This window comes from Miniopterus schreibersii (genome assembly GCF_964146895.1).
Source record: "Miniopterus schreibersii genome assembly, chromosome: 19".
NCBI classification, from domain to species: domain Eukaryota; kingdom Metazoa; phylum Chordata; class Mammalia; order Chiroptera; family Miniopteridae; genus Miniopterus; species Miniopterus schreibersii.
Window position 1 is genome coordinate 2,752,572 of NC_138119.1, and position 27,977 is coordinate 2,780,548.

The following is a 27,977-nucleotide window of genomic DNA, read 5'->3' on the forward strand; positions in this document are numbered from 1 at the left end:
ATGTATACATATTATGTTTTTTTCCTATGCGTATGTACCTATGATAAAGTTTAATGTATGAATTAGGCACAGTAAGAGATTTACAACAATTACTAATAATGAGACAGAACAGTTATAACAATCTACTGTGATAAAAGTTATATGAGTGGCTTTGGGGCCATTACTAAGTAAAATAAGGGTCACTTGAACACAAGCCCTGTGATACTGCGACAGTCGATCTGACAACCGAGACGACTACTAAGTGACCAGTGGCAGGTAGTGTCCACAACATGGGTATGCTGGGCGAGGGGATGATTCACATCCCAGATGGGGTGAGAGATGAGGGGGGACGCCTGTTGGTGTCCATCTCAGTAGAGAAGGCTTCATCTCCTCCAGCCCTCTCTTGCCAGCTGAGGTGAGCCCCGTGTTCTTAGGTGTCCCAAAGGGAGCCACAAATACAAATTTCTATGTGAAATCTCCTGATTTTTAAATGCTGGTAACTCATCCCAAAAGAATCTGGAAGCAAATGTAACATGATCGTATCCGTACGTGACCTCAGGGCTGTTATTTTGCCACCTGATTCAGATCAGGATAACCGGGCTCTCAGAGTCAGGCTGCTCACCTGGAGGTCCACCCTGGCCGGGAAGTCAGTCCCACACGGCGCCATCTCCTCCTGGTGGCCCGGGCCGTGACAGCCTGGGTGGCGTGGGGCCGCCGCTCAGGAAGGCTTCTTGGCTGGCACGTCAGATGGTCCGAGTTGGCCTCGTATCTGAACAGGACGTTCTCAGCCCCCGACCTCCGGTGCATGGCGATCACGGTGGAGACTGCGGCATCTCCACCTTTCCAGGAGGTGCCGCCTTGTACGGTGTCGCAACAGGGTGTGCCAACCCCCGAGCGCATCCTACACCGGCCTCGGCACGTGCCCAGCGCCGGCTCCCTCCTTCGACCCCCCTTCCTAAAATTCGAGACCGGGCTGAGCAAGCCTGACTTCCCCACTTCCCACCAGCCTACACAGCAAGCCTGTGGCCCGTGCGTCACTCTCTGTCCCCGAGGACAAAGAAGCCCAGCTAATGGGCTTAAAGAACTTCTCCCGAGCCCCGCGGCCGGCTACCAGGGAAGCTGGGCTCCGCTTTTCCATTACAGGGCGGCCAGGAAAAGACCCGAGGCTTCCCAGACTCACAATTACAGACCCACTGAGTCAGAGGGGACCTGAGGGACTTAAGGTAGCCAAGCAGCGCATCTCAGGGATGAGTGACTCGCTCCCTCCCAACTCCTTGTCACTTCTTTTCCTCATTCTGTTCTGTTTGGGAACCTAGTCGGTTATCAAGAGCAGTGACCCGCAGACGGGGGAATATTTGAGTTGCTGGTCGTATTTCCACGTCTGTGCCTCCAGCTTCATGTCTTTGAGACCCAGCCCGGAGGCCATGGGCCCCGGCTAACTTTTACGGGGGTAAATGGAATGCAGGTTTGGGAAATTACAGTGATCTTGTTTCCGTGGCCTCGCGAATGTCTGCGGGATGGAGGGGAAGCCGCAGATCAAAGCCTAGGGCGGGACCTGTGTGGACGCAGATGACAGCCTCTGAGCTGACCGCCACCAGGGGGGACAGCCCGGGCTGTAATTTAACCCGATGGTGGAGCCCAGTGTGGTTGGTGATGTCACTAGAAGCCCACGAAGGGACCTGTGCGTTTCGGCCTGGTTTGTTGTTTATTTTGATTACACAAAGCGCGGTGGTCCTTTTGACGTTTAAAAATGCCTGTTCCGGGTAAAGTTCTGGTTACAGCTCAATTTTCTCTTTTTCTTTCCTTTTTTGGGGATGCCATTTTGCTTTCCCACAGCTCCTTCTACTTCCCTACGGTTTCTTTCTCTCCCGGTAGCTGTCCCATTAGCCTTTCTGCTTAAGTCCCACGTGACTGCCACTACCTCTGTGTGACCTTCCCAGTGGCACCGCGGTGCCCGGGGAGCCGCGTCTGCAGTGGGAGCCCAGTTACAGCAGAGAGCGTCAGGACATGACACTTGGTCTTGTTCCCTCTGTAATAAATTCCGACTTTTCTCCCGGGCACATCGTTACCCAGGCAGACTAGCGCGAGGATGTCTGCTCAGGAACGCAGAAAGGGAAAAGCACTTAAAAATCTGCCCCTGTTACGGAGCCATGGCCGTTGCCTGCAGGGAGCTCACTGTCCACTGGCTCTGCGGCACCCGGTACCCACACTGCCCAGGTGCCCTTGCTGCGCCCAGGTGCTGGCCGTTCTGGGTGGCTGGCTCACTGTCCTGGATGTGGAGGTGGCAGGTCACACGCTGCGCAGTCACACTTCTCTACCCGGTGGGGTCTCCCTTCCTCACCCTCTTCACCACCCCCTTCTCGCTCTCAGGTTTCTTCGGGCTCCCACGCCGGGCACACACACAGGCAGGCGTCACCCCTTTCCCCGGGTGCATATAGACACACAGCCCGTTCCTCCAGCTCTCTTTCCAGACCTTTCTCTCCTGTCTGTCCGTCTATACAAGTGAGCTTTGATTCCTTAATGGGCCGGCTGGCTGGAGGCTCCTGAGCCCTCTCACACTGCGGAGGTGAGAAAGGCCTTTTTATATCCTCTCTCTCACTTAGCCGTAGGGTCTCCACTGTAGGCAGGAAGAAACCAAGGCTCAGAGAAGTTTAAAAAAAAAAAAAGTGAGTTTGAGGCTACAGAACCAGTCATCAGACTTGAACCCAGAGCTCATCGGCCTCCGAGCCCATCCTCCAAGGATAAACATTTAGAGGTTCAGAGCGCAGGTTTGGCGTGAATTGAAATCGTCCCACCGTCACACCGAGAAGTGAACATGAGAACTTATCTCAGGATGACTGGTCCGAAAGCCATGGCACCAAAGGGAGAAGAGGGAAGAGCTCCTGCTCCGGGACGATTGATCTGACGCAATCTCCCGAGGAGTGCTGACTAAAGGTCTGATGACTGCGATTTTGCTGTTTTGATCTTGGTGCAAGTCAGGAAGTGGAGAGGCCCTCGCGGGCTCGGGGCCCTGTTTGCCGACACTGGAGGTCTCCACGCTATTTTGGTTCCAGGGCTAATTCCACCAGTTCTTCTTTTGCTCTCCCTGTTTTGTTCTTGGAGGCCAAATCATCCCCCCTCCCCCAAGGTTATTGTTACTTTTTAAAATCGTGTTTAATTTCCCATTTTCTAGAGCATCTTTTACCACCGTCCTTACCCCTCCCCTTTCTCCTTCACATGTCCCCTGTTTCTCTGGCTTTGTCTCCTGCACCCTCGCTCGCCATTACGTCGCTGAAAATAAAGCGTCCTGGGTCCCTAGTCTGTGAAATCCTGGCCATCAGGAGGAGGGCCCTTGGAAGCTGGCTTCCTCCAGCCTCTGTTCTCGGACGGCCAACTCCGTCACCAATCACACGTGGGCCACTGGGGCATTTCGAGGGGCAGCCCTGTGGGTCTGTTTTTCACTCTGCAAGGTTTTGCTAAAAAATAATAGTGGCAACCAATAGTGGGAACGTCTCTCACATCGATGTTTCTCTTTCCCTCCCTCTCTCCCTCCCTCCCTCCCTTAAAAAAAAAGATAATAGTGGCTCAATGGAAAAAACGATCGAAATTCACTCTAGGGGAAAAGGGGTGTGTGCATGTGTGTGTGTGTGCACCTTTGGGAATGAGGGGGACCGTCGATTCTACCTAAAGAATGGAGCCGTTTGCTATGAGCCGGTTCTCAGCACCCTCTTGAACCAGGGTCGACTTCAGTATCGAATCCAGAGGATGACTCACTGTGGTTCAGTGACTGCCATCAGGGAGGGGAGGGGACTGAGAAGGAGCGTTTTCCGAAAGATGGGGTGAATGGAAACGACAGCCTCGCGCGCCTCCCTCCTCGCCCCCGACATCCCTCTCCTCCTGCCCGTCTCCGTGGCCGGGCGTCCTCCAGGGAAATGCGGGGCTCCCGCAGCCGCCCCGTCTCGGAGCGAAGGTCCCAGTTTCCCCTTTCAGTGAGGGGGCAGATCCTCCAGGCCCGGAGCAGGCCAGGGTTAGTTCCTCAAGTTCTCTGCTATTTTTGAGAGATGAGCTATTCCCCCGCCCACCCCTCGAGGCTGCCGTGACCTTTCAGGAAATGTCACTTGCAGCGAAGCTGTTGCGATACCACAGCTATCAATGGCACAGGTGTTTGTAGAGGCTGAGTTCAGTGTGGAACGAGTATGAATGACTAAACTTTAAGAAACTATTTGTATAAAGATATCACTGAATCACATACCCCTCTGTATCTACGCGTTTGTTCTGTTCATGTCCATGTCACCAAGCCCATGAGTCCCGTGGATAACACATCCAGGTGACCCTGGGCATGCAGAGCCGCCACGGTGTCCGTTCTGGGGTAACAGGTGGGGGTGCATTTGTCTGGCTGAGACTGTTTACTCCTTAAATTTAAAAAAAAAAAAAATTCAGTTATAGTTGACATACAATATATTAAGAGTGCAGCGTAATGGTTAGACATTTATATAACTTAAGAAGTGAACCCCTTGCCCGGCCGGGCGTGGCTCAGCGGTTGAGCGTTGACCTAGGATCCAGGCGATCGGGGTTCGATTCCCGGTCAGGGCACATGCCCAGGTCGTGGGTTCGATCAATGACTTTCTCATCATTGATGTTTCTCTCTCTCTCCCTCTCCTTTCCTCTCTCTGAAATCAATAAAGATATATTTAAAAAAAAAAAAAAGTGAACCCCTAATCTGTCCAGTACCCACCTGCCACCGTACATAGTTATTACAGGACTGACTATATTCCCCGGGCTGTACTTTACCTCCTGTGACTGTTCGGTAACTGCCACTTTGTATTTCTTAATCCCTTTGCCTTTTTCATCCAATCCCCAACCCTCACCCCAACCTGGCAACCGTCAGTTTGTTCTCTGTATTTATGAGTTTGTTTGTTCATTTATTTTGTTTTTTAGATTCCACGTAAAAGTGAGATCACGTGGTATTTGTCTTTCTCTGTCTGACTTTTTTCACTCAGCCTAATACCCTCCAGGTCCCTCCATGTTGTGGCAAATGGTAAGATTTCCTTCCTTCTTATGGCTGAGCTCTATTTCCTTGTATATGTACCCCAGCTTTATCCATTTGCCTATCGAAGGACACTTAGGCTGCTTCCATAGCTTGGCTATTGTAGGTAATGCTGCACTGAACATAGGGGTGCAGATATATTTTCAAATTAGTGTTTTAGATTTCTTCAGAAACACACTCAAAAGTGGGATTGCTGAGTCATATCATAGTTCTATTTATATTTTTTTGAGGAACCTCCTTACTGCAAAACTATTTACTAGAAGATTCTACCAAGAATTGAGCAGAGAAGGGGTCTTTTGAGGGGCATCTGCCTGTGGTCCTGTCCCCAAAAGTCCGATTCACTTTCTCTGGGAGTGACGCTCTGTCATCCCGCCAGAGTCGACAGGGGTAGAGATGGAGTGAATGTGGTGATCCTCGTAGAGAGGTGGTCACCAACCCACTGGGAGCAGGCCAGGGATTGCGACTCAGGTTTCTAGTCATGACCAAGGCCTAGCTTTACCCTTCGGCCTCCTTTACCAGGTCCAGCCCTGTCCTTAACCAGCTGACAAACCCTCATTGACTGGTAGGGGTAACCCGATCCAGATACCCGCAGGGAAAGCAGTGGTCAGAAACCAACAGGGCTGCAGGCAGATACGACCGGGAAATGAAAGAAAAACAGTTTAGCCTCTGAGTGTGCTTTCTTGTAGTTTTATTTTAATTTTTCCTTTTTGATTCAAATTAGGGTCTTCGTGGAAGGCCTAAGTAGGGAGGAGTAGCTTCCAGAATGAGAAGTTCAGACTTATAAAAAGAGTATTCTTTTCCTATAAGTCAAATAAACATCATTCATTCAGAAAAATACTCCCTGGAAAATATGACCAAATAGCACACTGTTAGGGAGACCGGCCAATAGCGTGGGTGGTCAGAGAGCAGCGTCGGGAAGCATCAGGAACCGGGACTCTGGCTCTTTCGGGCCCGGATGCTGACCTCCTCTGTCTCTTAAAAATGTCACCTTTAAGGATGTGTCACCAGCCTCGTTCAGATGTGACCTCCACAGGAAACGGGGAGATTTAACAGGAACCGTGGGATGCCCACATTCAGACCATTTCCAAGGTCAAGAGAGAGAACCAAGAACGAAGATTTCCAGCAATTTTAACAACACGCCCATCATTGTCAGCAGGCTTGACTGAGTCCCATGGTCTTCAGAATTCAGGCGGCAGGCTGACTCGATAAGAGGAAAGTAAATTGGTAGAAGACAGAGACCAGAGTTGAAAAAGAGAAACTCCGTTATTTGCTTGCCAGGGTAACTTTTCCTGATCGCAATGAGGCGGACACGTGATGCCCACACACAGCCGGCTCCTCGGACCACACTCTTACCATCGCTCTCCTTGTGGCCAAACTCGATGACAGAGAAAGGGCAGGGTTTTCTTTCCCATTGCACAGATTTTCCTTCCTCATTGCACAAGGGGAGATGCGGTGCTGGGCGGGTGGGAGAAGGAGACGGCCAAGGGTGCGGAGGAGGCACCTACTGCCGCCTCTCTGAGAGGCTGCAAGCAGGCGGCTGGTCTCAGGAGGGAGCTGTGCCCGGCACCCAGTGCCCAGGGATTTTGAGGTCAAAGCCACAGATGCTGAAGTAATGGGAAGCCACGTACAGGCCTTTCAAGTCAGAGAGCTTCCTCAAGAAGAGAACAGGAATTAGATGGAGCTAATGCTGCTGAACACACAAAACTGGTCTTTAGCAATTGACGGAGCCCATGACATACTCAGCGTCCACGGGACCTTCTGCACTCAGCCCCAAAGTCACAGTGGATGCCACAAAGAGTGAAGAAAAGTCGGACTATTGTGGGAGAAAGGAAAGAACTCCCAAACCTTATGTCTGAGCCAATCACAGGTTGCAAATGGAGAGGAGGGACCATGAAATCCGTATGTAAATGACAGGGCTCACCAGGGACCTGACAATGGCTCCAACATGAACTTTTAAAATAATGTTTACAAAAGTAATGCATATAGAAAAATGAATAACTACCAATAAAATTTAAAAATAAAAATATCACCTTTAATGCACAGAGCTAACATTATAGCTGGCACATAATAAGCACTTATTTAATATCAGCCATTAAAAAAAATAAAAATAAATTAATATATATATCTTTCCATACATATCTGCCTATTAACCTACATTTTAAAAAGTAGTCTAGATTTATTGCTGAACCATAAATTACGGATATTTTTCCACATCAATAAATGTTTTATAGTTTCATCTTTTTTTTGGTCTGTTTACCACCAATACCGTATGCTTGACAACATGAGAAAATGTTGACCATCTTGCCTGTATCTGGGAATCAACAGGCCTTACCTGTAAGGGCAATGAAATCTCTTCTTAGCCTCAAAGAGAAAAAATAGTGGCAGAGCCTGGCCAGCGTGGCTCAGCAGTTGAGCATCGACCTAGGATCCAGGAGATCGTGGATCGATTCCGGGCCAGGGCACATGCCCAGGTTGCGGGCTCAATCCCCACTGTGGGGCGGGCAGGAGGCGTCAGGTCAATGACTCAGCATTGATGTTTCTCTCTCTCTTTCCCTCTCCCTTCCTCTCGCTCTGAAATCAATAAAGATATATTAAAAAAAAAAAGTGGCAAAGATTGAGTGCCCACATTTGCATGAGTACCTGCTAAGACGTTGCCTGAGGAAACGAAAATCCACTCTGGGCCGCGGGAAGAGTGGCGAGCCCCTCCCTTCCTCGCCCGCGACCCCTCCCTCTTCTCCTTCCCCGTCCCCTCCCTGAGTCTCCCCAGATGTGCTCTGGCCGGCTGCCGACTCAGGATTTCCTGATTACGATGAGGAAGCGCAGCTGATGGCCAGGGAGCTCTGACCGAGATGTCCCCACCTTCTGGCCTCCAGCCCCACCTCTGTTTACCAGCCTGAACACCGCCCACGTGACTCTCGGTTGAGGGGAAAAGCGGGGCAGAGAAGCAGAGTGACAGGTGCCAGCCGGGGGCTGTCGGCCCGGCCCAGCCATACCCTGTCCTCTCTTCCTGCGTCACCGCGGTGGGCAGTTTTGGGTGGGAACAGAGCTGCAGCGTACTAGCAGATACCGATCCGCTCAAGGCAGTTGCATTTCATTGAGAAAATACAGGTCTCCGAGGGAACTGGCCCCTTCTCCCGCCACCAGATTCGTCGCCTGCCCACACCGTCCCGTCTGTTCTCACGGTCCTGCTCTTCTCAAAGGCTGTTGGCTCTGCTCCTGCCCCGGGACCCAGTGCCCGTCAGACCCGACCCTTCTCCTCTTAGCCTTCCCTCAGCATCACCCCCTCACCACACACACATAACCTGGTAGCCGTCAAATTAAAAAGCAAGCACACATTAAGCAAATGGGAAGTCCTCCGCTGAGCCCTATCTCCCTCCAGCTGCTTCCTCCCCCTATTTCTGTGGGTGTGTTTTTTTGACACTGGGCTGCGTCTGCTGCCCGGACTCCACTTTACCCATCGCCACCCTCCAGCCTGGCCGCTTTCTCCTCTCGTCGCCGCCGGCGCCTTGGTCGGAGTTACCTGTGACCCCCACGCTCACAAGGCAGTGGGCCCCTGCGTCCTACACCTGCCAGCCTCCCAGCGTCATTCCAGCTCAGCTGGTCGAGTGTCCACCGTGCACCAGGAGGCGGCCAGTTGGATTCCCTGTTGGGGCACAGGCCTGGGTTGGGGCTCTATCCCCAGCAGGGGATGTGCAGAAGCAGCCGATCGATGTTTCTCTCTCCCTGTCCCTCCCTCTCTCTCTAAAAATCAATAATAATAAAAAAAAGACAGTTCTAAGTCCTTTGGTGGCCTTTAAGGACCTTCGTGATGGGTCCCCGCCGAACTCCACAGATGCCCTCTCTCTTCTCTGATGGGCCCGTCCTGGGTCTTGGTGTCCCCTCATCTCTTCCTCAGGTCACCACCTGGCTGGCCCTGTCACACCCTTCAGATCTCAGGTTAAACATCCCCCCCTCAAGGGCCCTTCCCTGACCGTCTGCCTAAGTGGGTGTCCCCTGTGCGTCTCCCACGGCATTCCCTTCACCTTCCTCACGGCCTTTGAGGCTCCCTGTACTTAGGTCCCTCGACCACTTGTTCACTGTTTGCCCACTTCCTCTGCGCTGCACAAGCTCCACGGGGCAGGGACCTTTGAGTCTTGACCTCCCCATATCTCTGAACTTAATCTTCTGGTCTTGGGGGACGTGTGAGGCCTCTCAAAACACATGTCGTCACCTGTACAGGGGAGATGGTAATAGCATCCACCTCACAGAGGTGTTGTGAGGCTGCAGTGAGATAACCTGTCAACCAGGCATATCGCTGACACTCAGTGTGCCCTAGCTGCCATTACTGCCACCGTCACAGTCGTCTTCCTCAGCTGCATCGCAGCTGACTGTCCAGCCTGCGAGGCGACAGCCCTGGGGTCAGATCCTAGCCCTGCTGCAATCAGCTTAGCTTGGTGGGTGGGGCTGGAAGGAGACCTTCTAGCTGAGCCCGTGGGTGGGGCAGGTGGCGGTGGTGGTCGTGCCCAGGATGGTGCTCAAAGCCAGGGGCAGTTCCCATGGGGCCTCATCTGTCATCTGTCCCCTCCCCTGCGTTTCTCAGCCTTCCTCCCAGGCCCTCCCCTCTCTTTGCGTTGCTCTTGATAGCAGCTGAGCTGAATTGAGCCAGCCCTTCGCTCAGCTCCTTCCTGCCACTGGAAGCGTCCTCAGGGGTGAGAGGGATTCTGTCCACCAGCGGACATGCTCAGCAGGAGCAGGTGCCTTCAGATAGGTTACTCAGACTTCAGGACTTGCAGCAGCTTAACCAGAGCCCAGCACTCACAACCTTTGTTTTCTCTCCTTCCTGGGCTGCAGGAAATGCTCACCTACTCCACCCTTCCCAGTGGTTGGGCAGAAAAACCGACGTGTCTCACTAGCTCTAGTTTTACAGAGCACACATGGGGGCGGGGAGGCAGGTAGGGGCTCAGCTGTCTTCACCAGAGGAGAGGCGTTGGAGACTGGAAAATAAGGGGGGGGGGCAGGTAGGAAGCCTGATTGCCCCGTGTTTATTCAGAGGATTGCTTCTCTGGGGATCAGCCGGAAAAGACGTCCTGGAAAAGTACCGAACTATCCGGGCTCCTGTCGCCAGCCCGGAGAAGACTTCCTGCCTCTGGCCCCCTGGGCTGGCTGCGGCCGTCTGAGCTCCTTGTCTGTCCCTGTGCTGCGGTCCTCTCCCAGGAGTGGCTTTCCTCTTCCTGTGCCCTTAAGGACCTTGGAACTCTTGCCCCCATGACTGTCCCAACACAGCCTCAGCGCCCAGCACGGTGCCCCACACGCTAGAGGCGTCTCTTAAGGGCTGGTTGAGTGAATTTTGGACATTCGATGATTCTTGGTTCATAGCAAACAGGGGAAAAGGTAAATGTTGGGTGCATGCTAAGGATGCCCCTCAGTGGGGTCGAGTCTTGGGAATTAATTATCCCCAAAGGCGATATAAGCTAATGAAAGTAACTCATCAAAAGAAAGGCTGGACACAGCCTTGGAAGACAGAGGGGCGGAGCTGGAGCTGGCAGGGCTGGCAGGCGGTGACCGGCCGCAGAGGGCACGCGAGTGGGGCTGACGACCAGCCCTGTCTCGACTGGACGAGAGGTCCAGCAGTCTACCTGGGGAGGGGCTGGCGCAGCCCTGAGGTTGGGGCTCCTTGCTCTATCTCAGGGGTCTCCCTGAGCAGCTGAGCTTTTGTGATTTGCACAAAGTCCCCAGCTAGCACTGGCCCCGGAGGAGCGGCATTTAGATCCTCTTTTGCTGAAGTTGTCTCGTCCGCCACGCGGGGCGTATGCGGGGCGCGTTAGGAGGTGTCCCGGAAGGCTGGGTGGTAACTGCCCGAGAGCCGGGCAAGGGAATCAAGAAGACGTAGGGATGTAGGGCTGCCAGCAAGTCAGCGCAGGTGCTCGCTGCGACAAACCTCAGGTAGAGGGACTGTTTTTTGCCAAGAGGTCGTGCCCCACAGTAAACAGAGACAGTCCTGCAGGGACACTCCCTGGGCCGTGCTGGCAGTGACTTCTCCCTCTGACTGTCCGGGTGCCCATCAGCATGCCAGACTTCAAAGCACCCCTTTAAGTGGGAACAGCTCCAAAAGCGGGTGGGGAGCCGCTCAAGCTCACCCTCCCTCTCGTGGGGCAGGGGCAGGGGCAGGGGCAGGGGCAGGGGCAGGGGCAGGGGCAGGGGCAGGGGCAGGCTGTGGGCAGCAAGGGCATCAGAGGCCGAGGAAACACCCAGCAGCCCTGGTGGGGACAGACCACTTCTGCTTTCTCCAGGACAGACACGGACGGCCAGGGCCGCAGCCTCCCGGCCTGTGCTAGCCCCTGACCAGCAAAGCCTTCCGGGGAAACATCACTCCCGTTCCCTACTCACAGGACGCGGTGTGCGCCCTCTCCCTCTCGCAGGATTGGCCTCCTGGCAGGTGCTTAACCACCGCCTGTCTTAAGAGGACGTAAATGGGGCCTGTGATATGACCCGAAGGCTCTATGAAGACGAGCTCTCGCATTCCCACCGCGCTCGCCAGGTCCTTATCCTCTGCTTTCAGCCGTGATCAGAGACTTGGAGGGCCTGGCCCGAGGCTGCGCAGCTGGTGGGGGGTAAGCCAGGCTGGCAGGTGGGCTCCCCTCTGCGGGAGGGGGAGGCGTGGGCCTCTGTGCCAGAGCCCCGAGCCCCCCGGGAAGACAGAAAACCAGGCAGAACACACTCCCTGTGGGCCCCGGTTGCTGAGCACATGCGGTAACAGCTGGGTCGGCGTTTGCCTGCCGTTGTTGGGTGGCGGCTATGAAACAGTGGTCAAGTTAACGTTGTTCAGGGATGTTCACACAGTCTGTGTCAGAGCGTCGCAATGATTTAATTTTTTTTAGAAAGAGAGAGAGAGAGGTGGAGAGAGTGAGAGAAGCACCGGTTTGTCTTTCCACTTACACATTCATTGACCTGACCAGGATCGAACCCGCAACCTTGACGTATCGGGACGATGCCCTAAGCAACTGAGCTACCTGGCCAGGGCCTACCATGGTTTCCTATTTGTACAGAGCTTGAGGTTCTGAAAACACTCTCCCATGGACAACGATGTCCTCACGGAGCTCTTTGCGATAAGAAGCTAGATTTTATAGGCAGAATTGTGTCCCCCACAAAACCTATATGTTGAAGTCCTAACTCCAGTACCAAAGAGTGAGACTCTCTGGAGACAGGGCCTTTGAACAGGTGATTGAGTCAAAAAGAGGCCCTTAGGGTGGGCCCTACTCCAATCCGACTGATGTGCTTGTAAGGAAAGTAAATTCTGACACAGAGACGCGAAGGGCCTGCGCAGAGGGATAGCCACCAGGGACACCATGCTGGGCAAGCACGATGCTGCCGGCCAGAGCCGGCCCATGCACCGTGGCTCCAGCCTGCTTTTCGACACAGGCTGACGCATCCTTGGCTGTTACAATAGAGGACATAGCCTGTAGGGGGAATGAAGACTTCTTTGGAATTTGTAGGAAAAATTCTCTCTGGGCTTCAGGGCTGTGCAGCCAGGTGAGCGAGCTGTGTGATGTTAATTCCTTGTTACCCTCTCCGAGAGCCCTGGGCCCGCTGTCGTCAGGACGTTGCTGCCACCTAGTGATCACCGGGCCGCGCCAGAAAAACTGCCACAGGGTCGCTTTCTATAAACGGCGCCGTCACCTCCCAAATGTTTTTGCCTTGTGACTCGTGCTACAAAATGCCCCAATGAGCCACATAAGCCTTTATATGGTGTGGATGTTAATAGCGCAAAAGTTCGCAACTGGTGAGGGCTGTTGGCGTCGTATCGTCAATACTGCGACCGCGAGGCTCGTATACATTTTCTCCGCCCCTGACGTGCGCTTGTACTAATGGTGTCTCACTGGCATAACCGCAGAAGCTGAGCAGGTATCAGAGTCTGTGTTGAAGGGAGTAAATGTTCAAGGAGGCAGGGAAAAACAACATTGAAGGAAGAACCAGGAGACTTAGGATTACTGCGTGACTTTGAGCACATCCCTTGTCCTCTCCAGGTATCGATTCTAGCTGCTAAAAAATGTGGGGGACAAGGTTCCACAGGTCTCCAAGCAGATCTCATGTGGGGGGGATCTCCCTGAGGAACTTCATGGGATTAGATCCTAACGGATTTTGGTCCGGCCAGGGGTGGGGCTTGGGATGAGGGGAGAGGTGGGAAGGTGAGGTCTCGCCTGCTCCAACCAGAACAGCTCCACTACAAAAATCAACTTAGAATTGTTTTTGAAAAGGTAATCCATGCACGTAGTTCGGAATGTAAGAGGTGCAAGAGGGTATGTCGTAAAAAGTGTCCTTACTGACCTGTCCCCAGCCCCCGCCTTCGAGAAAACCAACCCCACAATCTCTTGTCTGTCTTTCTAGCGATACCTTCCCAAACTGCCTCACCTCCTTTCTCTTATTAACACAAACAGCACCACAGGACACGCTCTGTTCTGTAGCCTCTCATTTTTATCCATTTTATATGTCAGAGCACCATGTAAAATTGCACTTACGTTTCACGATACTGTTTACCTGCCTATCTATATAAACGATGTGGCTAGCTTATCTATAAATCTTTTTCACTAGGGCATTTTATGACTCTTAAACCCACCTTTTTGGTTTGATATGAAATGAGTGATTCGTAGGCTGTGCCGAGACAAAGGCTATTGCTCTTGGTGCCGGGCCCCCAAGAGGGAGGAGAGCTGGCTGTGGGGGCACAGTGTTCAGGGCCTGGAGCTGTAGGCTGATGTACACCATCACCGTGACCCGGTCAGCAAAGTGTGGGGGAGCCCCACGAGGGCACGGCTCAGGCTCCGGGCATGGTAGCAGCTGGACAGGGAGCCTGGTGGACCGGGCAGGACAGAGCAAGGGCATGAGGGCTGGTCCATTTAGACATCTTTTTAAGCCTAAGTCAGTGGAGAGGGACCCCTCAGTCCAAAGACGCCCTGTGAGAATGTTTTCCTCTTTGAACAGGGTCCCGTGGTCCTCAGGCCCGAGTCTGACTGTACAGTAGACTCACCTGGGAGCTTTCAGACCCCCCCCCCCCAGCCAGCTTCCCAGACTGTGGGGACGTAGCTCAGTCTGCCTGGGCTGGGACCCGAGGCCTGGGGTTTGGGGGAAGCTCCCGGGATGATTCTAGGGGCAGCCAGGTGACAGCAGGGCCCGGATTGGGCAGAGACTCTCTTCTTCCTCCCACAGGTGGTCATTCTGGGAAGACGGCAGGTTCCTCCTGGATTCCTTGCCTAAACCAGCCTTCCCAAGCCCCGGCCGGGTGGCTCAGCTGGGTGGTGCATTGTCCCTACACCAACACACGGCGGAAGCGCCCGTGGATCGGTGCCACCTGCGCCTGTTGTGTGTGTGTCTCTGCTGTGGGCTTTCATCTTCCCCGCCATCTCCCACGTGCCCGTCGCTCTGACCATGGACACTTTGCTCTTCTCAGACTCGCCCTGCGTTTGCACATCTCATGACTTTGTTATTTTTGCTCAGTTTGGAGTTTTCTTTTTAGTCCTGTCCTCTGTCTACTGATTCTCTGCATCCCCAACTGCAGGTTCAAGGGTTACTTTTCCTGGGAAGCCTCGGCCTGGCCCTGAAATCACAGTAACGCTTGCCCTCTCTTGCCCAGCGTGGGATTCCGCTTTTGTGGGCATCAAACAGGTGATCCTAAGTCAGCGCTGCCTTAACATGATGCTCACCGAGGCTGGGGCCGGAGTCTCACTCATCTCTGTCTGCATTCCCACTGCACCTTGTATACAGCAGGCACCTAATAGTGACCCCAGTGTGTAGTCTGTAAGGAGTGGAGGGGGTTTCTCATGTCAAGCATCCTGTAGATTAAGGTTGTAGGTGGGGAAGTCAGGTTCAGCCCTTTGTAGTCGCTTCCTAAAAAGAAAACATCCCTTTATCTCAGCGAGGCTCTGGAGGCCGGTGACACTCCCTGAGGAAGCCAGGTCCAGTCTCAGGAAACAGAGGAGGTGGTGATAAAATTCATCCCGAGAGTCCGGATGGGAGGGCCCACGGTGCGGGCCTCGGGCCTGACTCACACGCTACTTTCAGCCTGACTCCCCTGCGTCCCTTCACTCCTCAGGCTTGACCCACTGCAGAAACCTCCCCTCTCACGCCCACACCTTCCTACCCAGTTCCTCTCATCGTGGCTCCCACCTCCGCCTTCGTGCCTCCTCTTCCCTGTTCCCTGTCCCGTCCTCGGGCAGGGTCATGTCTGCTCGTGCTCTGTCGTTGGCGGGTGCTTTGCAAACAAGTGCTAAGTGAGGACATTGTGGGTCCTGGAGGCACTCGGGCTGGCGGGCGAGGTGAGGGCGGGTGTTCCTTGGGGGGCCAGGTGGGTTGCAGGGATGTGTGTATTTTTCGTCAGGAGGGCTTTGAGGTCACTTTTAGTTTAGGCTAGGGGTCAGTCACATCCAAAATATTTCCAGTGAGAAACGAGGCAAAGAGGTCTGTGTCCGTGGAGATGGGGGCGCAGTGTATGCCGTGATCCTGACTGTTGCAGTGGAGCTGGAACACAGCAGGTGCTGAGTGACGTCGCCTAATGTTTTCCCCGGAATTTGCCAAAAGAAGAGCCCAGCCAGCATGGCTCAGCGGATGAGCATCAACCTAGGATCCAGGAGGTCACAGTTCGATTCCCGGTCAGGGCACATGCCCGGGTTGTGGGGTCGATCCCCAGTTGAGGGTGTGCAGGAGGCAGCCGGTGAATGACTCATCATTGATGTTTCTCTCTCTCTTTCTCCCTCTCCCTTCCTCTCTTTGAAATCAATAAAGATATATTAAAAAAAAAAAAGAATAGTGGAGAGCAACACTCATGGTATCGAGTGTGTAGGATGTGCAGTGTGGGCCCTGTGTTGGCTCTTCACATACAATAGTAACAATAGTACAGTAGTAACAACAGAACAATAGTAACAATAGTACAACAGTAACAACAGTACAATAGTAACAATAGTACAGTAGCAACAATAGTATAATAGCAACAATAGTATAGTAGTAACAATAGTACAATAGTAACAATTGTATAGTAGTAACAACAGTACAACAGTAACTAGTATAATAGTAACAATAGCACAATAGTAATAATAGTACAATAGTAATAATAGGGGGTGCTTTTGGAGTGCTAACTATGGGTCAGGTACTGCTCTCAGCTCAGCATTAACTTATTTCATACTCATAACACCACTATAAGTAGATGTTTTTATTAGGAGGAGATTTAGGAACAGAGAGGGTAAGTAACTTGTCCAGAGCCACACAGCTGGGGAGATGCCATTCTGAACACCGGGAGTCCGGTGCCAAAGAGCAGCTCTCCAGTTCTACCGACGTGCTGAGCTTCATGCAGTCCTTGCGACCACTGTCAGGCAGACAGCATGCCCTCCGCGGGCTCTTCGAGAGATCAGATAGCTTTCCCAGAGGTGTTCTTGCAGTGAGTGATGCACCTGGAATTCCTGGCCACTCCGAGCAGCTGCCATGGGAGCACTGGTGCGGGTCTCTTTTCCCGGCACAGTGAGTGACAGATCATCTGCCTCTCTCGAGGAGTCGTGAAGACAGGAAGGATGACTCGAGGCCGGCGCCTGGCACACAGCTCTCTGGAACAAGGAAGAACCTTCCAGAAGCTCTCCCGAGGCTCTTCTTCTAAGCTTATTATAGCGACAGTGATTCAGTCGCAGTAGGATTCCTGGAAGTGAGTGTCCAGCTTGGGGTTAATGGCATGTCATCCGCAGCTGGCTCAGTGGCCTTGCTGGCTGTGAATTCCCAGGAAATCCCCCCAGGGCGATCATCGTTCCTCAGACAAGGATGTGCCTCCTCCCCGGTTTTTACACACATTCCCCGAAGATTTCAGATCCTGGATCTGGTTCAGTTCTCACACGGGAAATGCACCCTGACTCTGCCCCATTGCGTGCTTGTCTCCTGGGAACGGGTCCCCAACGAGACTTCACCCCTAAGTGCCACACCGGCCGGCACAGCCAATGGCCATGTCTGCGCAGAAATGCCTGTCGCCCACCGTGGAATTAATGAAACGGCCTCTCTATTCGCTCAGTATGTGGAGGATTCTTTTAGCCCAGATTCTCCTCTGCCGGGAAGGCTTCGGCGTGGCCCTGATTAAAGCGGGGAGGTGACGCTGCTGCCCAGGCCGCCCTCTCATTCCCAGAGGCGAAGAGCATGGCTCGTATTCCCAGCTGCCTCTGAGAGTCAGAGCTAAGGGAGCTATTGGGCAGTGCAGGCCATGTCCCTAGGGCTGCCCTGACCGAGGCACGAGTCTGTGCGAGCCCAGGGGACCAACAGAAGATGACGGCGTGGAAGGCAAGGGGTTAGGGATGACACTTAGGTTGTCCTCGTGGAGGCGCAGTGAACGGGGCGAGGGTGGTTGGGACAGGTGGGCTGGCATCGGGAATCCGGGCTGGTGAAAGAAGGTGGCTTAAAACGATCTTGCAGTGTGGAGTGTGGGCTGAGGAAACCTGTGAAGTACTGTGTGGCTCCTTTGTGTGGTTACTTTTTAAATTAACAGCCCGAGGGGAGGTGCTGGTCCCTGCGCCGAAGGAGTCCAGTGGGGGGGCTGTGGCCGGCTGGGTGCTGTGGCAACGCAGCTGTGCTACCCACTGGGGTTGGAGTGGGTGCAGGGAGGCTGCTGTCCAAAGACAATCCAAGCTGCGTTCTCCTGGGTGAAGAGGGGTCCCTCCGACTAGGGTGGTGGTAGGAGGAGGTGTCTGAGCAGGTGAGGAGGAGGTGTTCTGGGTCACAGGTCCCCAGGTGCCAAGGCTCCCGGGGGAGAGAGGGAAACTGTCATGATTTCGAGTATGTAAAGCCTCAGGTGAAAGAAAGGGGAAGCCAGGGCTGTGATGTGGGGCCTGCTGGGGCCCAGCATGACTGAAAGGCAGCGACAAAGGCCAAAGGCGTGGCTCTCACACCTGCCCCCTCTCTGGGGGCTGCAGGGGGGCCCCCCCGCAGCTGTCCGGTGCTCCTGCGCGGTCGCCCTCATAGACAGGGGTGCTGCAGGCCCCCGAGGGGGTGGGTTTGCCCCGCTCAGCAACTTTCTGGCCGGTTCCCCGGGCGGTTAGACCTGGTATCACAGGCCAAGGGCAGGGCAGGGGGCTGGGGGTCCGCAGGCGCCCTGGTTCCCGCAGTGCCCGTTTGTGCGCGTGAAGTCCCGGGTGCGGGTGTCGGGGCGGCTCGGGGGCTGCGCTGCGGGCCTCACCCGGGAACCGACTAGAAATGCAAATTATAGGGCGCTGCGCAAAACCTCCTGAATCGGGAACTCGGGCGGTGTGGGGGGGACCCAGAAACCTCGCGCTAAGCAGCCCTCCAGGCGTTCGTGGCGGGCGCTCAGGCTGGGCGACCACAGGCGGCGGAGCTTGGACGGAACCGGGCCGCCGTCCGCCCGGGGCGAAGCCCCGGCCCCGCCGCTCGCCTCCCGCAGCTTCGCAGCCGCACCAGCATGGGGCGCGGGCGGCAGGCGGGTCCCAGGCGCGGACCCGGCCGGGAAGGCGCGCACCCGGGGGCCGTCCCGGAGGAGGCGCCGCCCGGGGGCGCAGCCTGGGCGCCCCGACCCCGCGCCTCTCGGGCGGGAGCGCGGCTTGGCAGGGATCTTCCGTGGACACGCAAGCGCCGTCCCACTTGCCTTTGTTCGGGGTTTTTTTCTCCGCGCGTCAGGATTTCGCTGACAGGCCGCGGGGTGCTGACGGGCCGCGGGGTCCGGGCGGCTCCGCACCTGCCGCAGCCCCGCCCCCGCTCAGGGCCCGGGCGCGGGGTCCCCGCCCCCTCCTCGCCGCCGCACCGCCGTCCCCTGGGAGCCCCGCGCGTCAGCAGATGGGGCGGGGCGGGGACGGGGTGACTGGCTTTGCCCCCCAAGGAGACACCGTGAGCCCTGGGAATGGACGCGTGCGCTGGGGCGCGGCTGAGAAACCCTCCTGCGGTCCTGGGTGCGAATTTCACCCCAGCAGGAGTGAGAAGGTTGCGCCTTCCAGAAAAGCACGTCGTTCCAGATGATGAGGCTTCATTCCTTTTTTTTAAATACGTAATTTTTTTCAGAGCAGCTGTATGTTTACAACAGAGAGGAAGGCAGAGCGGTTTCTCACGGACCCTCGGCCCCCCACAGGCACAGCCCCCCCCGTTGTCATCTCCCCCTGGACTGGTACGGCTTTTATCGGGGATGCATCTCGGCCTAACACCCGAGCCCGGAGCTTCCCAGGGATCCTCCCTCCCTGGGTGCTGGGCATGCTGTGAGCTGTGACAAATGGGGAACGGGGGACACGCATCCACCGCAGAGTGACAGGCCCAGAGCTTCAGGGCCTAAAGCCCTCTGTGCTCTGCCCCTTCACCTCCCTCCTCCCAGCCCTGGGCCCACTCATCCTGTTCCTGTCCCCGGAGCCTCGCCTTTCCCAGAAGGTCACAGAGCTGGAATCACACAGATTGCTCCTTTCACTCAGTCAGATGCATTTCAGGTTCTGTTACGGGGACACCAATTTTTTTTTAGTCCGTCTGCCTGTGCACACTGACCCCAAGAAATGCGCGAGCCGGGGTCGGCACAGAGAAAGAAAACAGTTTAACGTTGAACTGGCCGAGATGGAAGCAGGAGCTAAGGCTAAAAACCCGCCTCCGCGAGGGTGCCTAGGTCACAGGTTACATGGGGCAAAACCACTAGACACGGCGGCCACGGGTGAGGGAAGGGCAGCCACTCATTCCTTCAGCCTGGAGGGCAGCTCCGAGGTCTGCCCTGGGCCCTCTGTCTGCTCTCAGGGGAAGCAGCCAGGGGGTTGTTGCACCTTAGGGCTCAAGAGCTGAAACAGACCTGAGCTCAGGTTGTCACCTTTAACCTGTGACCACTAGGTCTGGGCAGCTGGCTTCCGTTGCCTCGGGGGTTGCTGGCCATCCAGGGGAAAGGCTGGGTCTCTGAGGGGGGGGGTGTCCTTCATTGGGATCTGACCCCCGCCCGGGTGACAGATCCACTGCCCGGCTTGTTTCACCACCTTGCCCTGAGGCTCCAGTCCTGCCCCGTGGACCTGTATCTGTGACCTCAGGCCCTCTGTCAGTGCTCACCACAGTGTCCAGAGGGAGAGAGGCTTTTAGAAGTTCTAACAGGAGTCCGCAGGCCTCACATTTTCACATCAGCTTAGTATACATCAGGTGGCATGTCCCCCTCTTGGATGGATGCTTTCTGGGCTGGGCGGTCCCCGGGGACCGCCTACGTCTGGAGCCCCCGAGGAGGCCAGGGTCACTGTTTCCTGCTGATTTATGAGGGAAGCCTCTGCAGCAGCCTTGGCGAGACCATCAGTCAAGGGGAAGCCGTGGCCACCTGGCCCTGCTCACAGTCGGTTGGCCCGATCCCTGGCAGCTCCGTCTCACGCTTGGGATGCTCCCTTTCCTGGTGTCAACTGTAATCACCAGTTTAATGAGAGTCTCTTAGGGATGATCACATCTGTCTCTGATGCGATCGGAGCCTATCCGGTGGGGGCTCCAGCCCTGTTCCCAGCCGCTCCCCACGCAATGCCGTGTGTGCAAGGTGACAGTGGCCTGGCCCGACCTCCCATGGGAGGACTGGGGTACAGCAAAAGTGTTCCCATACCCAGGGTTGAACGTCAGTTAATCTTCTGTCCCAGGTACAGAAGTGACAGCCCAGGGGAAGGGGACATTTTTCTTGCCTGTGAGAAACTCAGGGGCTCCCTGGCAAGCTGGCTGGTATTTCCCAATTCAGGTCCTGGGGAGGGACAGCAACAGGCCTCCTAACCCTGCCCACAGAGGGGGCACCAATCGCTATTGTTTCCATGACAACCAACAGTGTTTTTTATTTCATTTCTGAAGAGCTGCCTGTGGGATAAATTTGGGGGTGGCGACAAGCCTGGCAGGGAGCCCACAGGAAGGGCCACCGCGATTTGATGTCTCTCCCCGGAGCTTTGTCCCAGCATCTGTTCAGCGTTTGCAATGCAAGTCACATCCACGCAGCCCTAATCACCGCTCGGCCCACAAAGAGGGACCCCAGCAATTTGCATGCAGTCTCATCTGAACTGGCTTTCTGGAGGCTGCTTCTGCTTCCTCATTTTATTATTTTCTTTTGAAACTCTGCCGTTCAGCTTCTTGTACTTGATAAGTCCTCTCAGAAGGGAGAGCTAGCAAACAGCTAAACAAGAGTCCTGCCCTTTAAGCCACCACTATCTAAATTCTTTATCAGGATATGGCTGTGCTGGGCAGTGAGTCCAGGATCTGTGTATTAACAGCCCACAGTGCCCCCATCAAATGCACTAGGCCTGGGGCTGCTTCCACAGCCTCCGCGTTTAACACCCAGTTTCGTCAAACAAGGAAACGGCAGCAAAAATGAACTTTTTGAGGATGTTGATCACCTAATTAGTTAAATGACTCTGGTCACAGTGATTTCCGATGTGAGGGCAGAATATCTTCGGGGAGACCTTAGCAGCGCTGCCGAGCATGCCTAGTCCATTAGAAGATGGGCCTGGTGTCCAATCTGAATAAATACCCAGAGGTGCCAATTTTACCTTCCAACTGTGTGTTGGTGCCATTCCAAGTCGTAAACTGCAGATTCACTCTAAAAAGTATCTATGTCCGCCCCCGGCCGGCGTCGCTCAGTGGTTAGAGCCTCACAGGTTCATCACCCAGAGTGGTTGGGTTTAGAACAGCTAAACGAGAAGATTAAAATCATTTCAGAGGAAACACCTCATGGCATATTAATGCACTGGCTGTAAATAATGGAAGATAATGAGAGTGTTAAATCCTAGCAACAGTCTATCAGCCGCAAGGGAGCTAATGTGGAGAGACTGCTCTGCTGCTCCCGAGACCTGGTTGCGTTCGCTGAGAGCAGGGCTGGGAGTGGCCACCAGGAGCCACCTCTGGGGTTTGATAGCTGAGTTGTCCTGGGCTCCGCGCAGTGCTGGGCTTGGATTCCTTCTCAGTGAAAGATAAACAGCCCAGAGGGGGACAAAGATAAGTTTGTTTGTTTGTTTTTCTTAAAGAATTAATAACATTCGCTTAGTAGAGATAAAAAAAATCCTTGGACGCTTTCTCATAGCATATTTTCATGTCATGCCCAGGAGTGATTCTGAGTGCGAGGGAATTGCTGGCAGCCACAGGTGGGTGGCTGTGGGACAGAGGAGATGTGGTGGTGGCAGTTTTCCAGGGTCTGGCTCCCCCTTTCCCTTTCTGTAACAAGGTGAGACCAAGCGTGGGACAGCCCCCCGAAGGAGCAGAGCTGGAGGGAGACCCTGAAGCTCCTGGTTTGTTCCCTTCCTTCAGTTTGCACCAGAAAATATCCTGCCATAAAAGCAAATAGAAGGTGTAGGGGACCAAAGCTTTGTCCCCCCCACCCCAATGTGCCTTTTGGGAGATTGTTCTTAAGCTGGTTATTAAGAAACAAAAGACCTAGAAAGAATGTTTGACCCTCCCCCTTTCTGCCCAAGGTTTGCTCCAGGAAGGGGGCACCCCCAAACCGACACCCCCTGCACAGAAATTCCGGTGCTGGCCTGGTCTGCGATCAGACTTTATGGGACTCTAACCCAGCGTGGCTTGCGATCCTTTTAAAAACACAGTATAAATGTTTTTCTGTTTTCCATCCACCCTGCTGTTGGGTAATGAACACTAGGTAGGTTTTTCCCCTCCCAGTGAAGGGTAAAGACAGACTGTTCCCAGCCCATACAAGCATCAGGACCACTTAGAATCCAAATGAGAGAGGATCGTCCTAATGAACGTGGGGTAACAGTTTGCTTCCCAGCCTTTGGAATTGACACGTCACAGTTGGTTGTTCGCCTCAGTTTGGTGACATTAATAAGCAAGTGCTTGTAATTTGAGAGTACTTATGAATTAATCCACGCATGATTTTGCTAATGAAGTCAAGTAAAGAAGTCAGCAGTTGCGAGGCCATCTCGAGTCCTTAATTAGGAAAACCAGCCTCAAGTTTAAGCTCTCAGTTCTCATGCGGGTCTTCCCGCCTTATTGCTCTTTGTAAGGGCAGGATGAAGCCATCGCACGGAGAAAACTCGGGGTTTGACAGCTTGGGTCTCAGAGCTACAGAATCCCTTTCTCTCTGCCCGTTTCAGAAAGCTGTGCTGTTAATCACGTCATGTGTTCGCACGTGTCAAATACAAAACACGTCGAGGTCCTTGGGTAGAGAGTAGAAAATTATAGCACTCTCCGGTCTCCCCAAGGCTCTGTGAGGAAGCCACACGCTAAGTGTCATTGGGTTCGTCTGATAGCTAGAGGCCCTGGACAGAGAAACCGACTTGCCCGACGTCACACTGCAAGACAGGAAGAGAGCGTAGGTGTTGGTTCTCAGCATCCCCCAAAGACGACTTTGGTTTTGCAATGCCACCCAGCCAGCTTTGCAGGGCACGTGCCGGCGGAGGGTGAGGGTGTGGGACGACTGCTTGGTAGTGGGCCTTCCCAGGAGGTGATGGCGGCATGGATTAGGGGGCGGCGGTGGGCATGGCAGGGGGTGGACAAGTTTGAGAAGTGTTTAAGCGAGGATTCTGGCTTGCTGCCATTCTCCGAGGTTGAGAACCCTGGAGTAAGACTAGGTCCTGGGGCGGATCAGGAGTTCAGTCTGTACACGTTCAAGACCAAGGTGCCTTCAAGCCATTCGGTGGGCGATTTCACAGCGGGGGTGAAGCCCATTGCTTGGGAGCTCAGAGGAGAGTTTTGATCTCGAGTCGCAGGGACTAGGAAGGCTAGTCGAAGGCCTGGGTCTGGATGAAATTGCCCGAGGAGAGAACAGAGAGTGAGGAAGGAAGGTGGGGGCATGGTCGTGAGGAGCTCCATCGTGGGCCTTGCTAGAGGAAACAGAGCGGGTGGGGCAGAGATCAGAGGCGAGGGAGGAAGGCAGGGGCGCGGGGGGGGGGGGGGGGGGGAGAGCAGAGAGTCCACGGGAAGGAGCGTTTTAAGCCGGAGGGTGTCGCAGGCCGTCAGGCAGACTGAACGCTAACAAGTGTTTCTTGGATTTATCAGCATGTAAGTCAAATGCCCTTTCAATGTCATGGTGGTCACGGGAGCCAGGGAGGTGTAAGGTCTAGTGAGAGGTGAGAAGTGGACGCTGTGGGTTCAGACAACTCCTTCAAGAGATTAGCTGCAAAGGGTAGCGGGAGAGTTGAATGCCGCAGAGCGATGAAATAATTCAATGTAAAGGTGGGATAACCTTGTGCGTGTACAGTTGTAGGTGGGAGGGATCCCGTTGGGAGGGACAGGTCTGTTTCTACAGGGGAGAGGGTTTCAGCAATGGGGAACGTGAAGGTTCTGAAGTGGGGCCCTGGCCTGGGTGGGACAGCAGGTGACACCCGGACCCCTGGGATGCAAAAGGAAGAGCCATGCAGAGTGTGAGTACACACGCTTGGGAGTTCGTTGGTTATTCCTTTCACATAATTGTTTACTCATTGTAAGTCTCCTAATTCTAGGCTTTAGGGCGAGGGAGAAATCCCCCCTCCATTATTTTTTTAATTTTTATTTTAAAGAGCGCTCACAGTGCCCCTAAACCTCCTGTTTCCTTCATGTTGCTTCCCAACAGCTTCATTTGCATTTTTAAAAATTCAAATCCTCACTCGTGACCTCCTATCCAGGACGGTAGCAAGTTGCTTGCTGCCTTTAAATTAGCCCCCCTAACAAATCTATGGTGTCTTCAACAGGATCCAAGATGGGGTGTGTACCTTTTGCAGAAATTGTACGTACATGACAAGTGATTAAAATGCGGTATTTGTAATCATCCCTTCTGTTCCCAGATTAAAATAAGCAGCCTTGCCGGTTGCAGGGAGACCAATCAAACATGCAACTTTATTGAAAGCAGGTGTGACTTGGGGAAGAGACCAAGAAAACAGAAAATTGTGTCGTTTCAAATGCATAATACCTTAATCCTTTGTGTTGGTTAAGTCTCTCACCTGCTACAATAGGAAACCTGCCTAGAATTCTAATTACCCCCGTGTCCAAAAACTCACCCGGTATCCCATCCAGCGAGAGCGTTATTTGCAATTTGATTGCTGTGCGATTGATCAGCTCCTCGCAGGGGTGAGCCTTTCTGTTTCCAAGACAACAGAGATGGACTTTCAAGGGATCGATCCAGTTGCTTTGACCGCCCTCGGGTGAAATTAGATACACGGGGCGTGATCGCGGGCTCGGTCCTCCCACTCTAGGGGTAGTCCAGCATGATCCTCAACCTTTCCAGGGCAGGCGAGTCCTTCCTGCTGACCCTCTTTACGGGGAAGGCGATGTAGTTAGGAATGTTTCCTTTCCCCCACTTCCATATCTGAACACTAGGCCGCCGCGTGGAACTCGGGGCTGGGAGCACCCTGCCCCTCAGCTTCCTATTGTCTTCATCACAGGCGCCCAGTTTCCTTTCAAAAAAGGACCTAATTTTGGGACCTGGGGCTGTAGGTTTCCTGAGTGACAACTTCCCAGGGCAGAAGTCAGATGAGGGTGGCCACAGTTAGGCTACCCATGGAACACTTAAATAACAAACGTGAATAAATAAGAAGAACCTGGAGTCACATTTGGATTTCACTTAGGTGCTCAGTGGAAACACCTGCTGGGCTCCCATCACTTGACAGGGAGTTCGGTGGTGGTTACTGGGTTCCCATCAATCTGCAATGAGCTTGGTGGCGTTGATCAGCGCTATTTCAGTTCAGAGGGCCCACCATCCACCTCCTGGCAGCATCACTGGGGGTGGGGAAGTGAGTGCCCCGAGGTCTGGGCCGGTGTGTGTCCCTCTTTGAGTGGAACCAGGGCAGGGAGCCAGCAAACCCAGGATGACAAACGCCCCACGGACAAAGCAGTGATCTTCAGCGTCTCTATTTTGCAATTACCTTAAAGTCTGAGAATGGATAACTAGTTCCTAACTCTTTAGCCAATATCAGAAACCCTCAGCTCGAGCGAGGCTGACCTGGCAAGGTTATTCAGCACCTGTCCAAACGCTCCGTTCGCCTGTTGTTTGCCCAGTGACTCAGCTAAATAGACACATCACGTATTTTAACATGGTTACGAGGGAAAAGGCCCGGTGCCCTTTGGGTATGGACGCGCGCCTGTCAGATTTGTTCCCACTTTGATTTAACACATGGGAGACACAGAAACAAGGCGTTTCTGACCTGCTTCTTGGTGTGGTGCCAACTGCCCAGGACAAAGAAACGGTGCAAGTGCTCGAGCCCCAACTTATTTCCACCCTCTTCACCCACAGAAACACATTGGGAAGCTCACACAGCAGCGTGAAGAGGAACTGCCGTCCACCCCAGGCCCGGAGCGTCAAGGAGAGGGGATGGTCTCCGGCGTGGTCGGACCCCAGCCCCGGATGCCTCACAGCCCTGGGCTGCAGGGTGGGCAGACGGGCACCAGACCGTCGTCATCAGTCCTTTCTGAGGCATAATGGTGACTGACGCAAGGAAGACGTGGAGAAGCACGGCGTTGTGTCCATTTCCAACACGGGGAAAAGTTAATTTCTGGAAGTGACGCAGGATCCAGCCCTTGGTTGACTCTTACTATTAGCAAATAGTCACCGTCGGAAGCAGGGCTCACAGCCTGTGATTTTGCTGCACCAAACTCTTTGTTATTCTTATTTCAACACTCCAAGCTTCCAATCCCTTGTGTTTCTCTTTGGCAAACTCCTACTCATACTTTAAAACCAAGTGAATGTCACCTGCGTGTTTTGGGAAAAAGATATCTTTTATGCAGATTTACCTCCCTATCCAAAGCAACGAAAACCTGTTCCCTGCACCCTGCATGGTACTCTCGATGGCTCCCCAGACGGAGCTTTACACCTGGGCTTGCACGTGGCTGAGTGCCCAGGTCCAGGCTCTGACCTGCCCTCCGGGGACTGTGGACTGTCAGGCCCCAGGCACCATGTTCCGGCAAAGACAGGCTAGCTTTTGTCAGGATTACTGCAGAGAGAATTCTTGCATTAAGTCAGTGGTTTCACTAAATCACCTTTAGGTCTTCCATCAGCAGCTCTAAGAATCGGTGACTTTATAGGACAAAACGTTTAATGTTTTCTGACATGGCCATATTCCCTTGATTTAGCGGAAAGTCCTTGTCATTTATAGATGTGTTCTGGGCTGATGTTACATTTTCTTTATGGATGCGTTTGAAATAAATGGGCCGTCGCTGGCAGCTCGGGTGGGTTGTCCTGCCTTCGGTATTTGTTTTGGCAGAGAGAGCTCCTGATGAACACGGCCCTTGGTTGTGATGGGCGCCGTTTCTCTCCTCCTTAGAATAGTGCTTCCGGCTGGATGCTCAGCGGCCTCCCTGACCTTCCGGTCTCCTTGGAGTTTGGTGTGACAGGGTTCTCACTGTGACAGAGGTGTGATCTGTGAAGCTGTGTGTCCTCGGTGAACCTGGCCTTCCCTTCTTTGTGTTTCCCCGTGCCTGGTGGCGGCAGTGCCCATACGGCGGGGAGGCGCTTTGAACTGCCAGTGCGATGCTGCAGGGATGGACAGGCGACACCGTGGAGTGCTCCTGGTCCCCACACGGGCTCCGCCCAGCTCACGGGGAAAACCTCAGCCTCGCGTGAGCCGCTGCTAGTTTGGATCTCCCTCTTACGGATCAATTCAAACCGTATCCTAAAAAACACTCCAGATCTGCCTTTGTTTCATAATCCTGTGGTTACGAACCTTTTCTTCTATGTGTAGTATTGGTAATTGCCGTTCAGATCTGTAAACAGAGTTATATCTTTTTTTTTAAGAATGTGTTTTTATTGACTTTTTAGAGAGGAAGGGAGAGGGAGATAGAGATAGAAACATCGATGAGAGAGAAACACCACTCTGCTGCCTCCTGCACGCCCCCTACTGGAGACCGAGCCCACAACCCGGCCTGTGCCCTGACTGGGAATCGAACCAGCATTCCCCACACGCAGATTCCTGATCTCGGATGGAAAAAAATCTAAATCCACGTAGACGCCGACCTGCACCGTGCAGACCGTGCTGTTCAGGCCTCCACTGTAGACTCCTTCAGAATATTCTGCATGTAATACGCTCTTAATAAGCGCTGTTTGCAAGATCGATAGTAAAATAAATAAAATGCACAGCCA

The 27,977-nt window shown here is 53.9% G+C and overlaps 1 protein-coding gene across 1 annotated transcript in view; it reads left to right on the forward strand.

The window, feature by feature from the left end:
• The window catches only part of S1PR1 (sphingosine-1-phosphate receptor 1), a 128,812-nt gene extending 100,836 nt beyond the window's left edge, over positions 1-27,976 (forward strand). Inside the window, exon 6 of the transcript XR_013997735.1 lies at positions 26,136-27,976. The gene's annotated coding sequence lies outside the window, so the exon portion shown is untranslated. The remainder of the gene's footprint in view (positions 1-26,135) is intronic.
• Position 27,977: the final 1 nt, after the last annotated feature.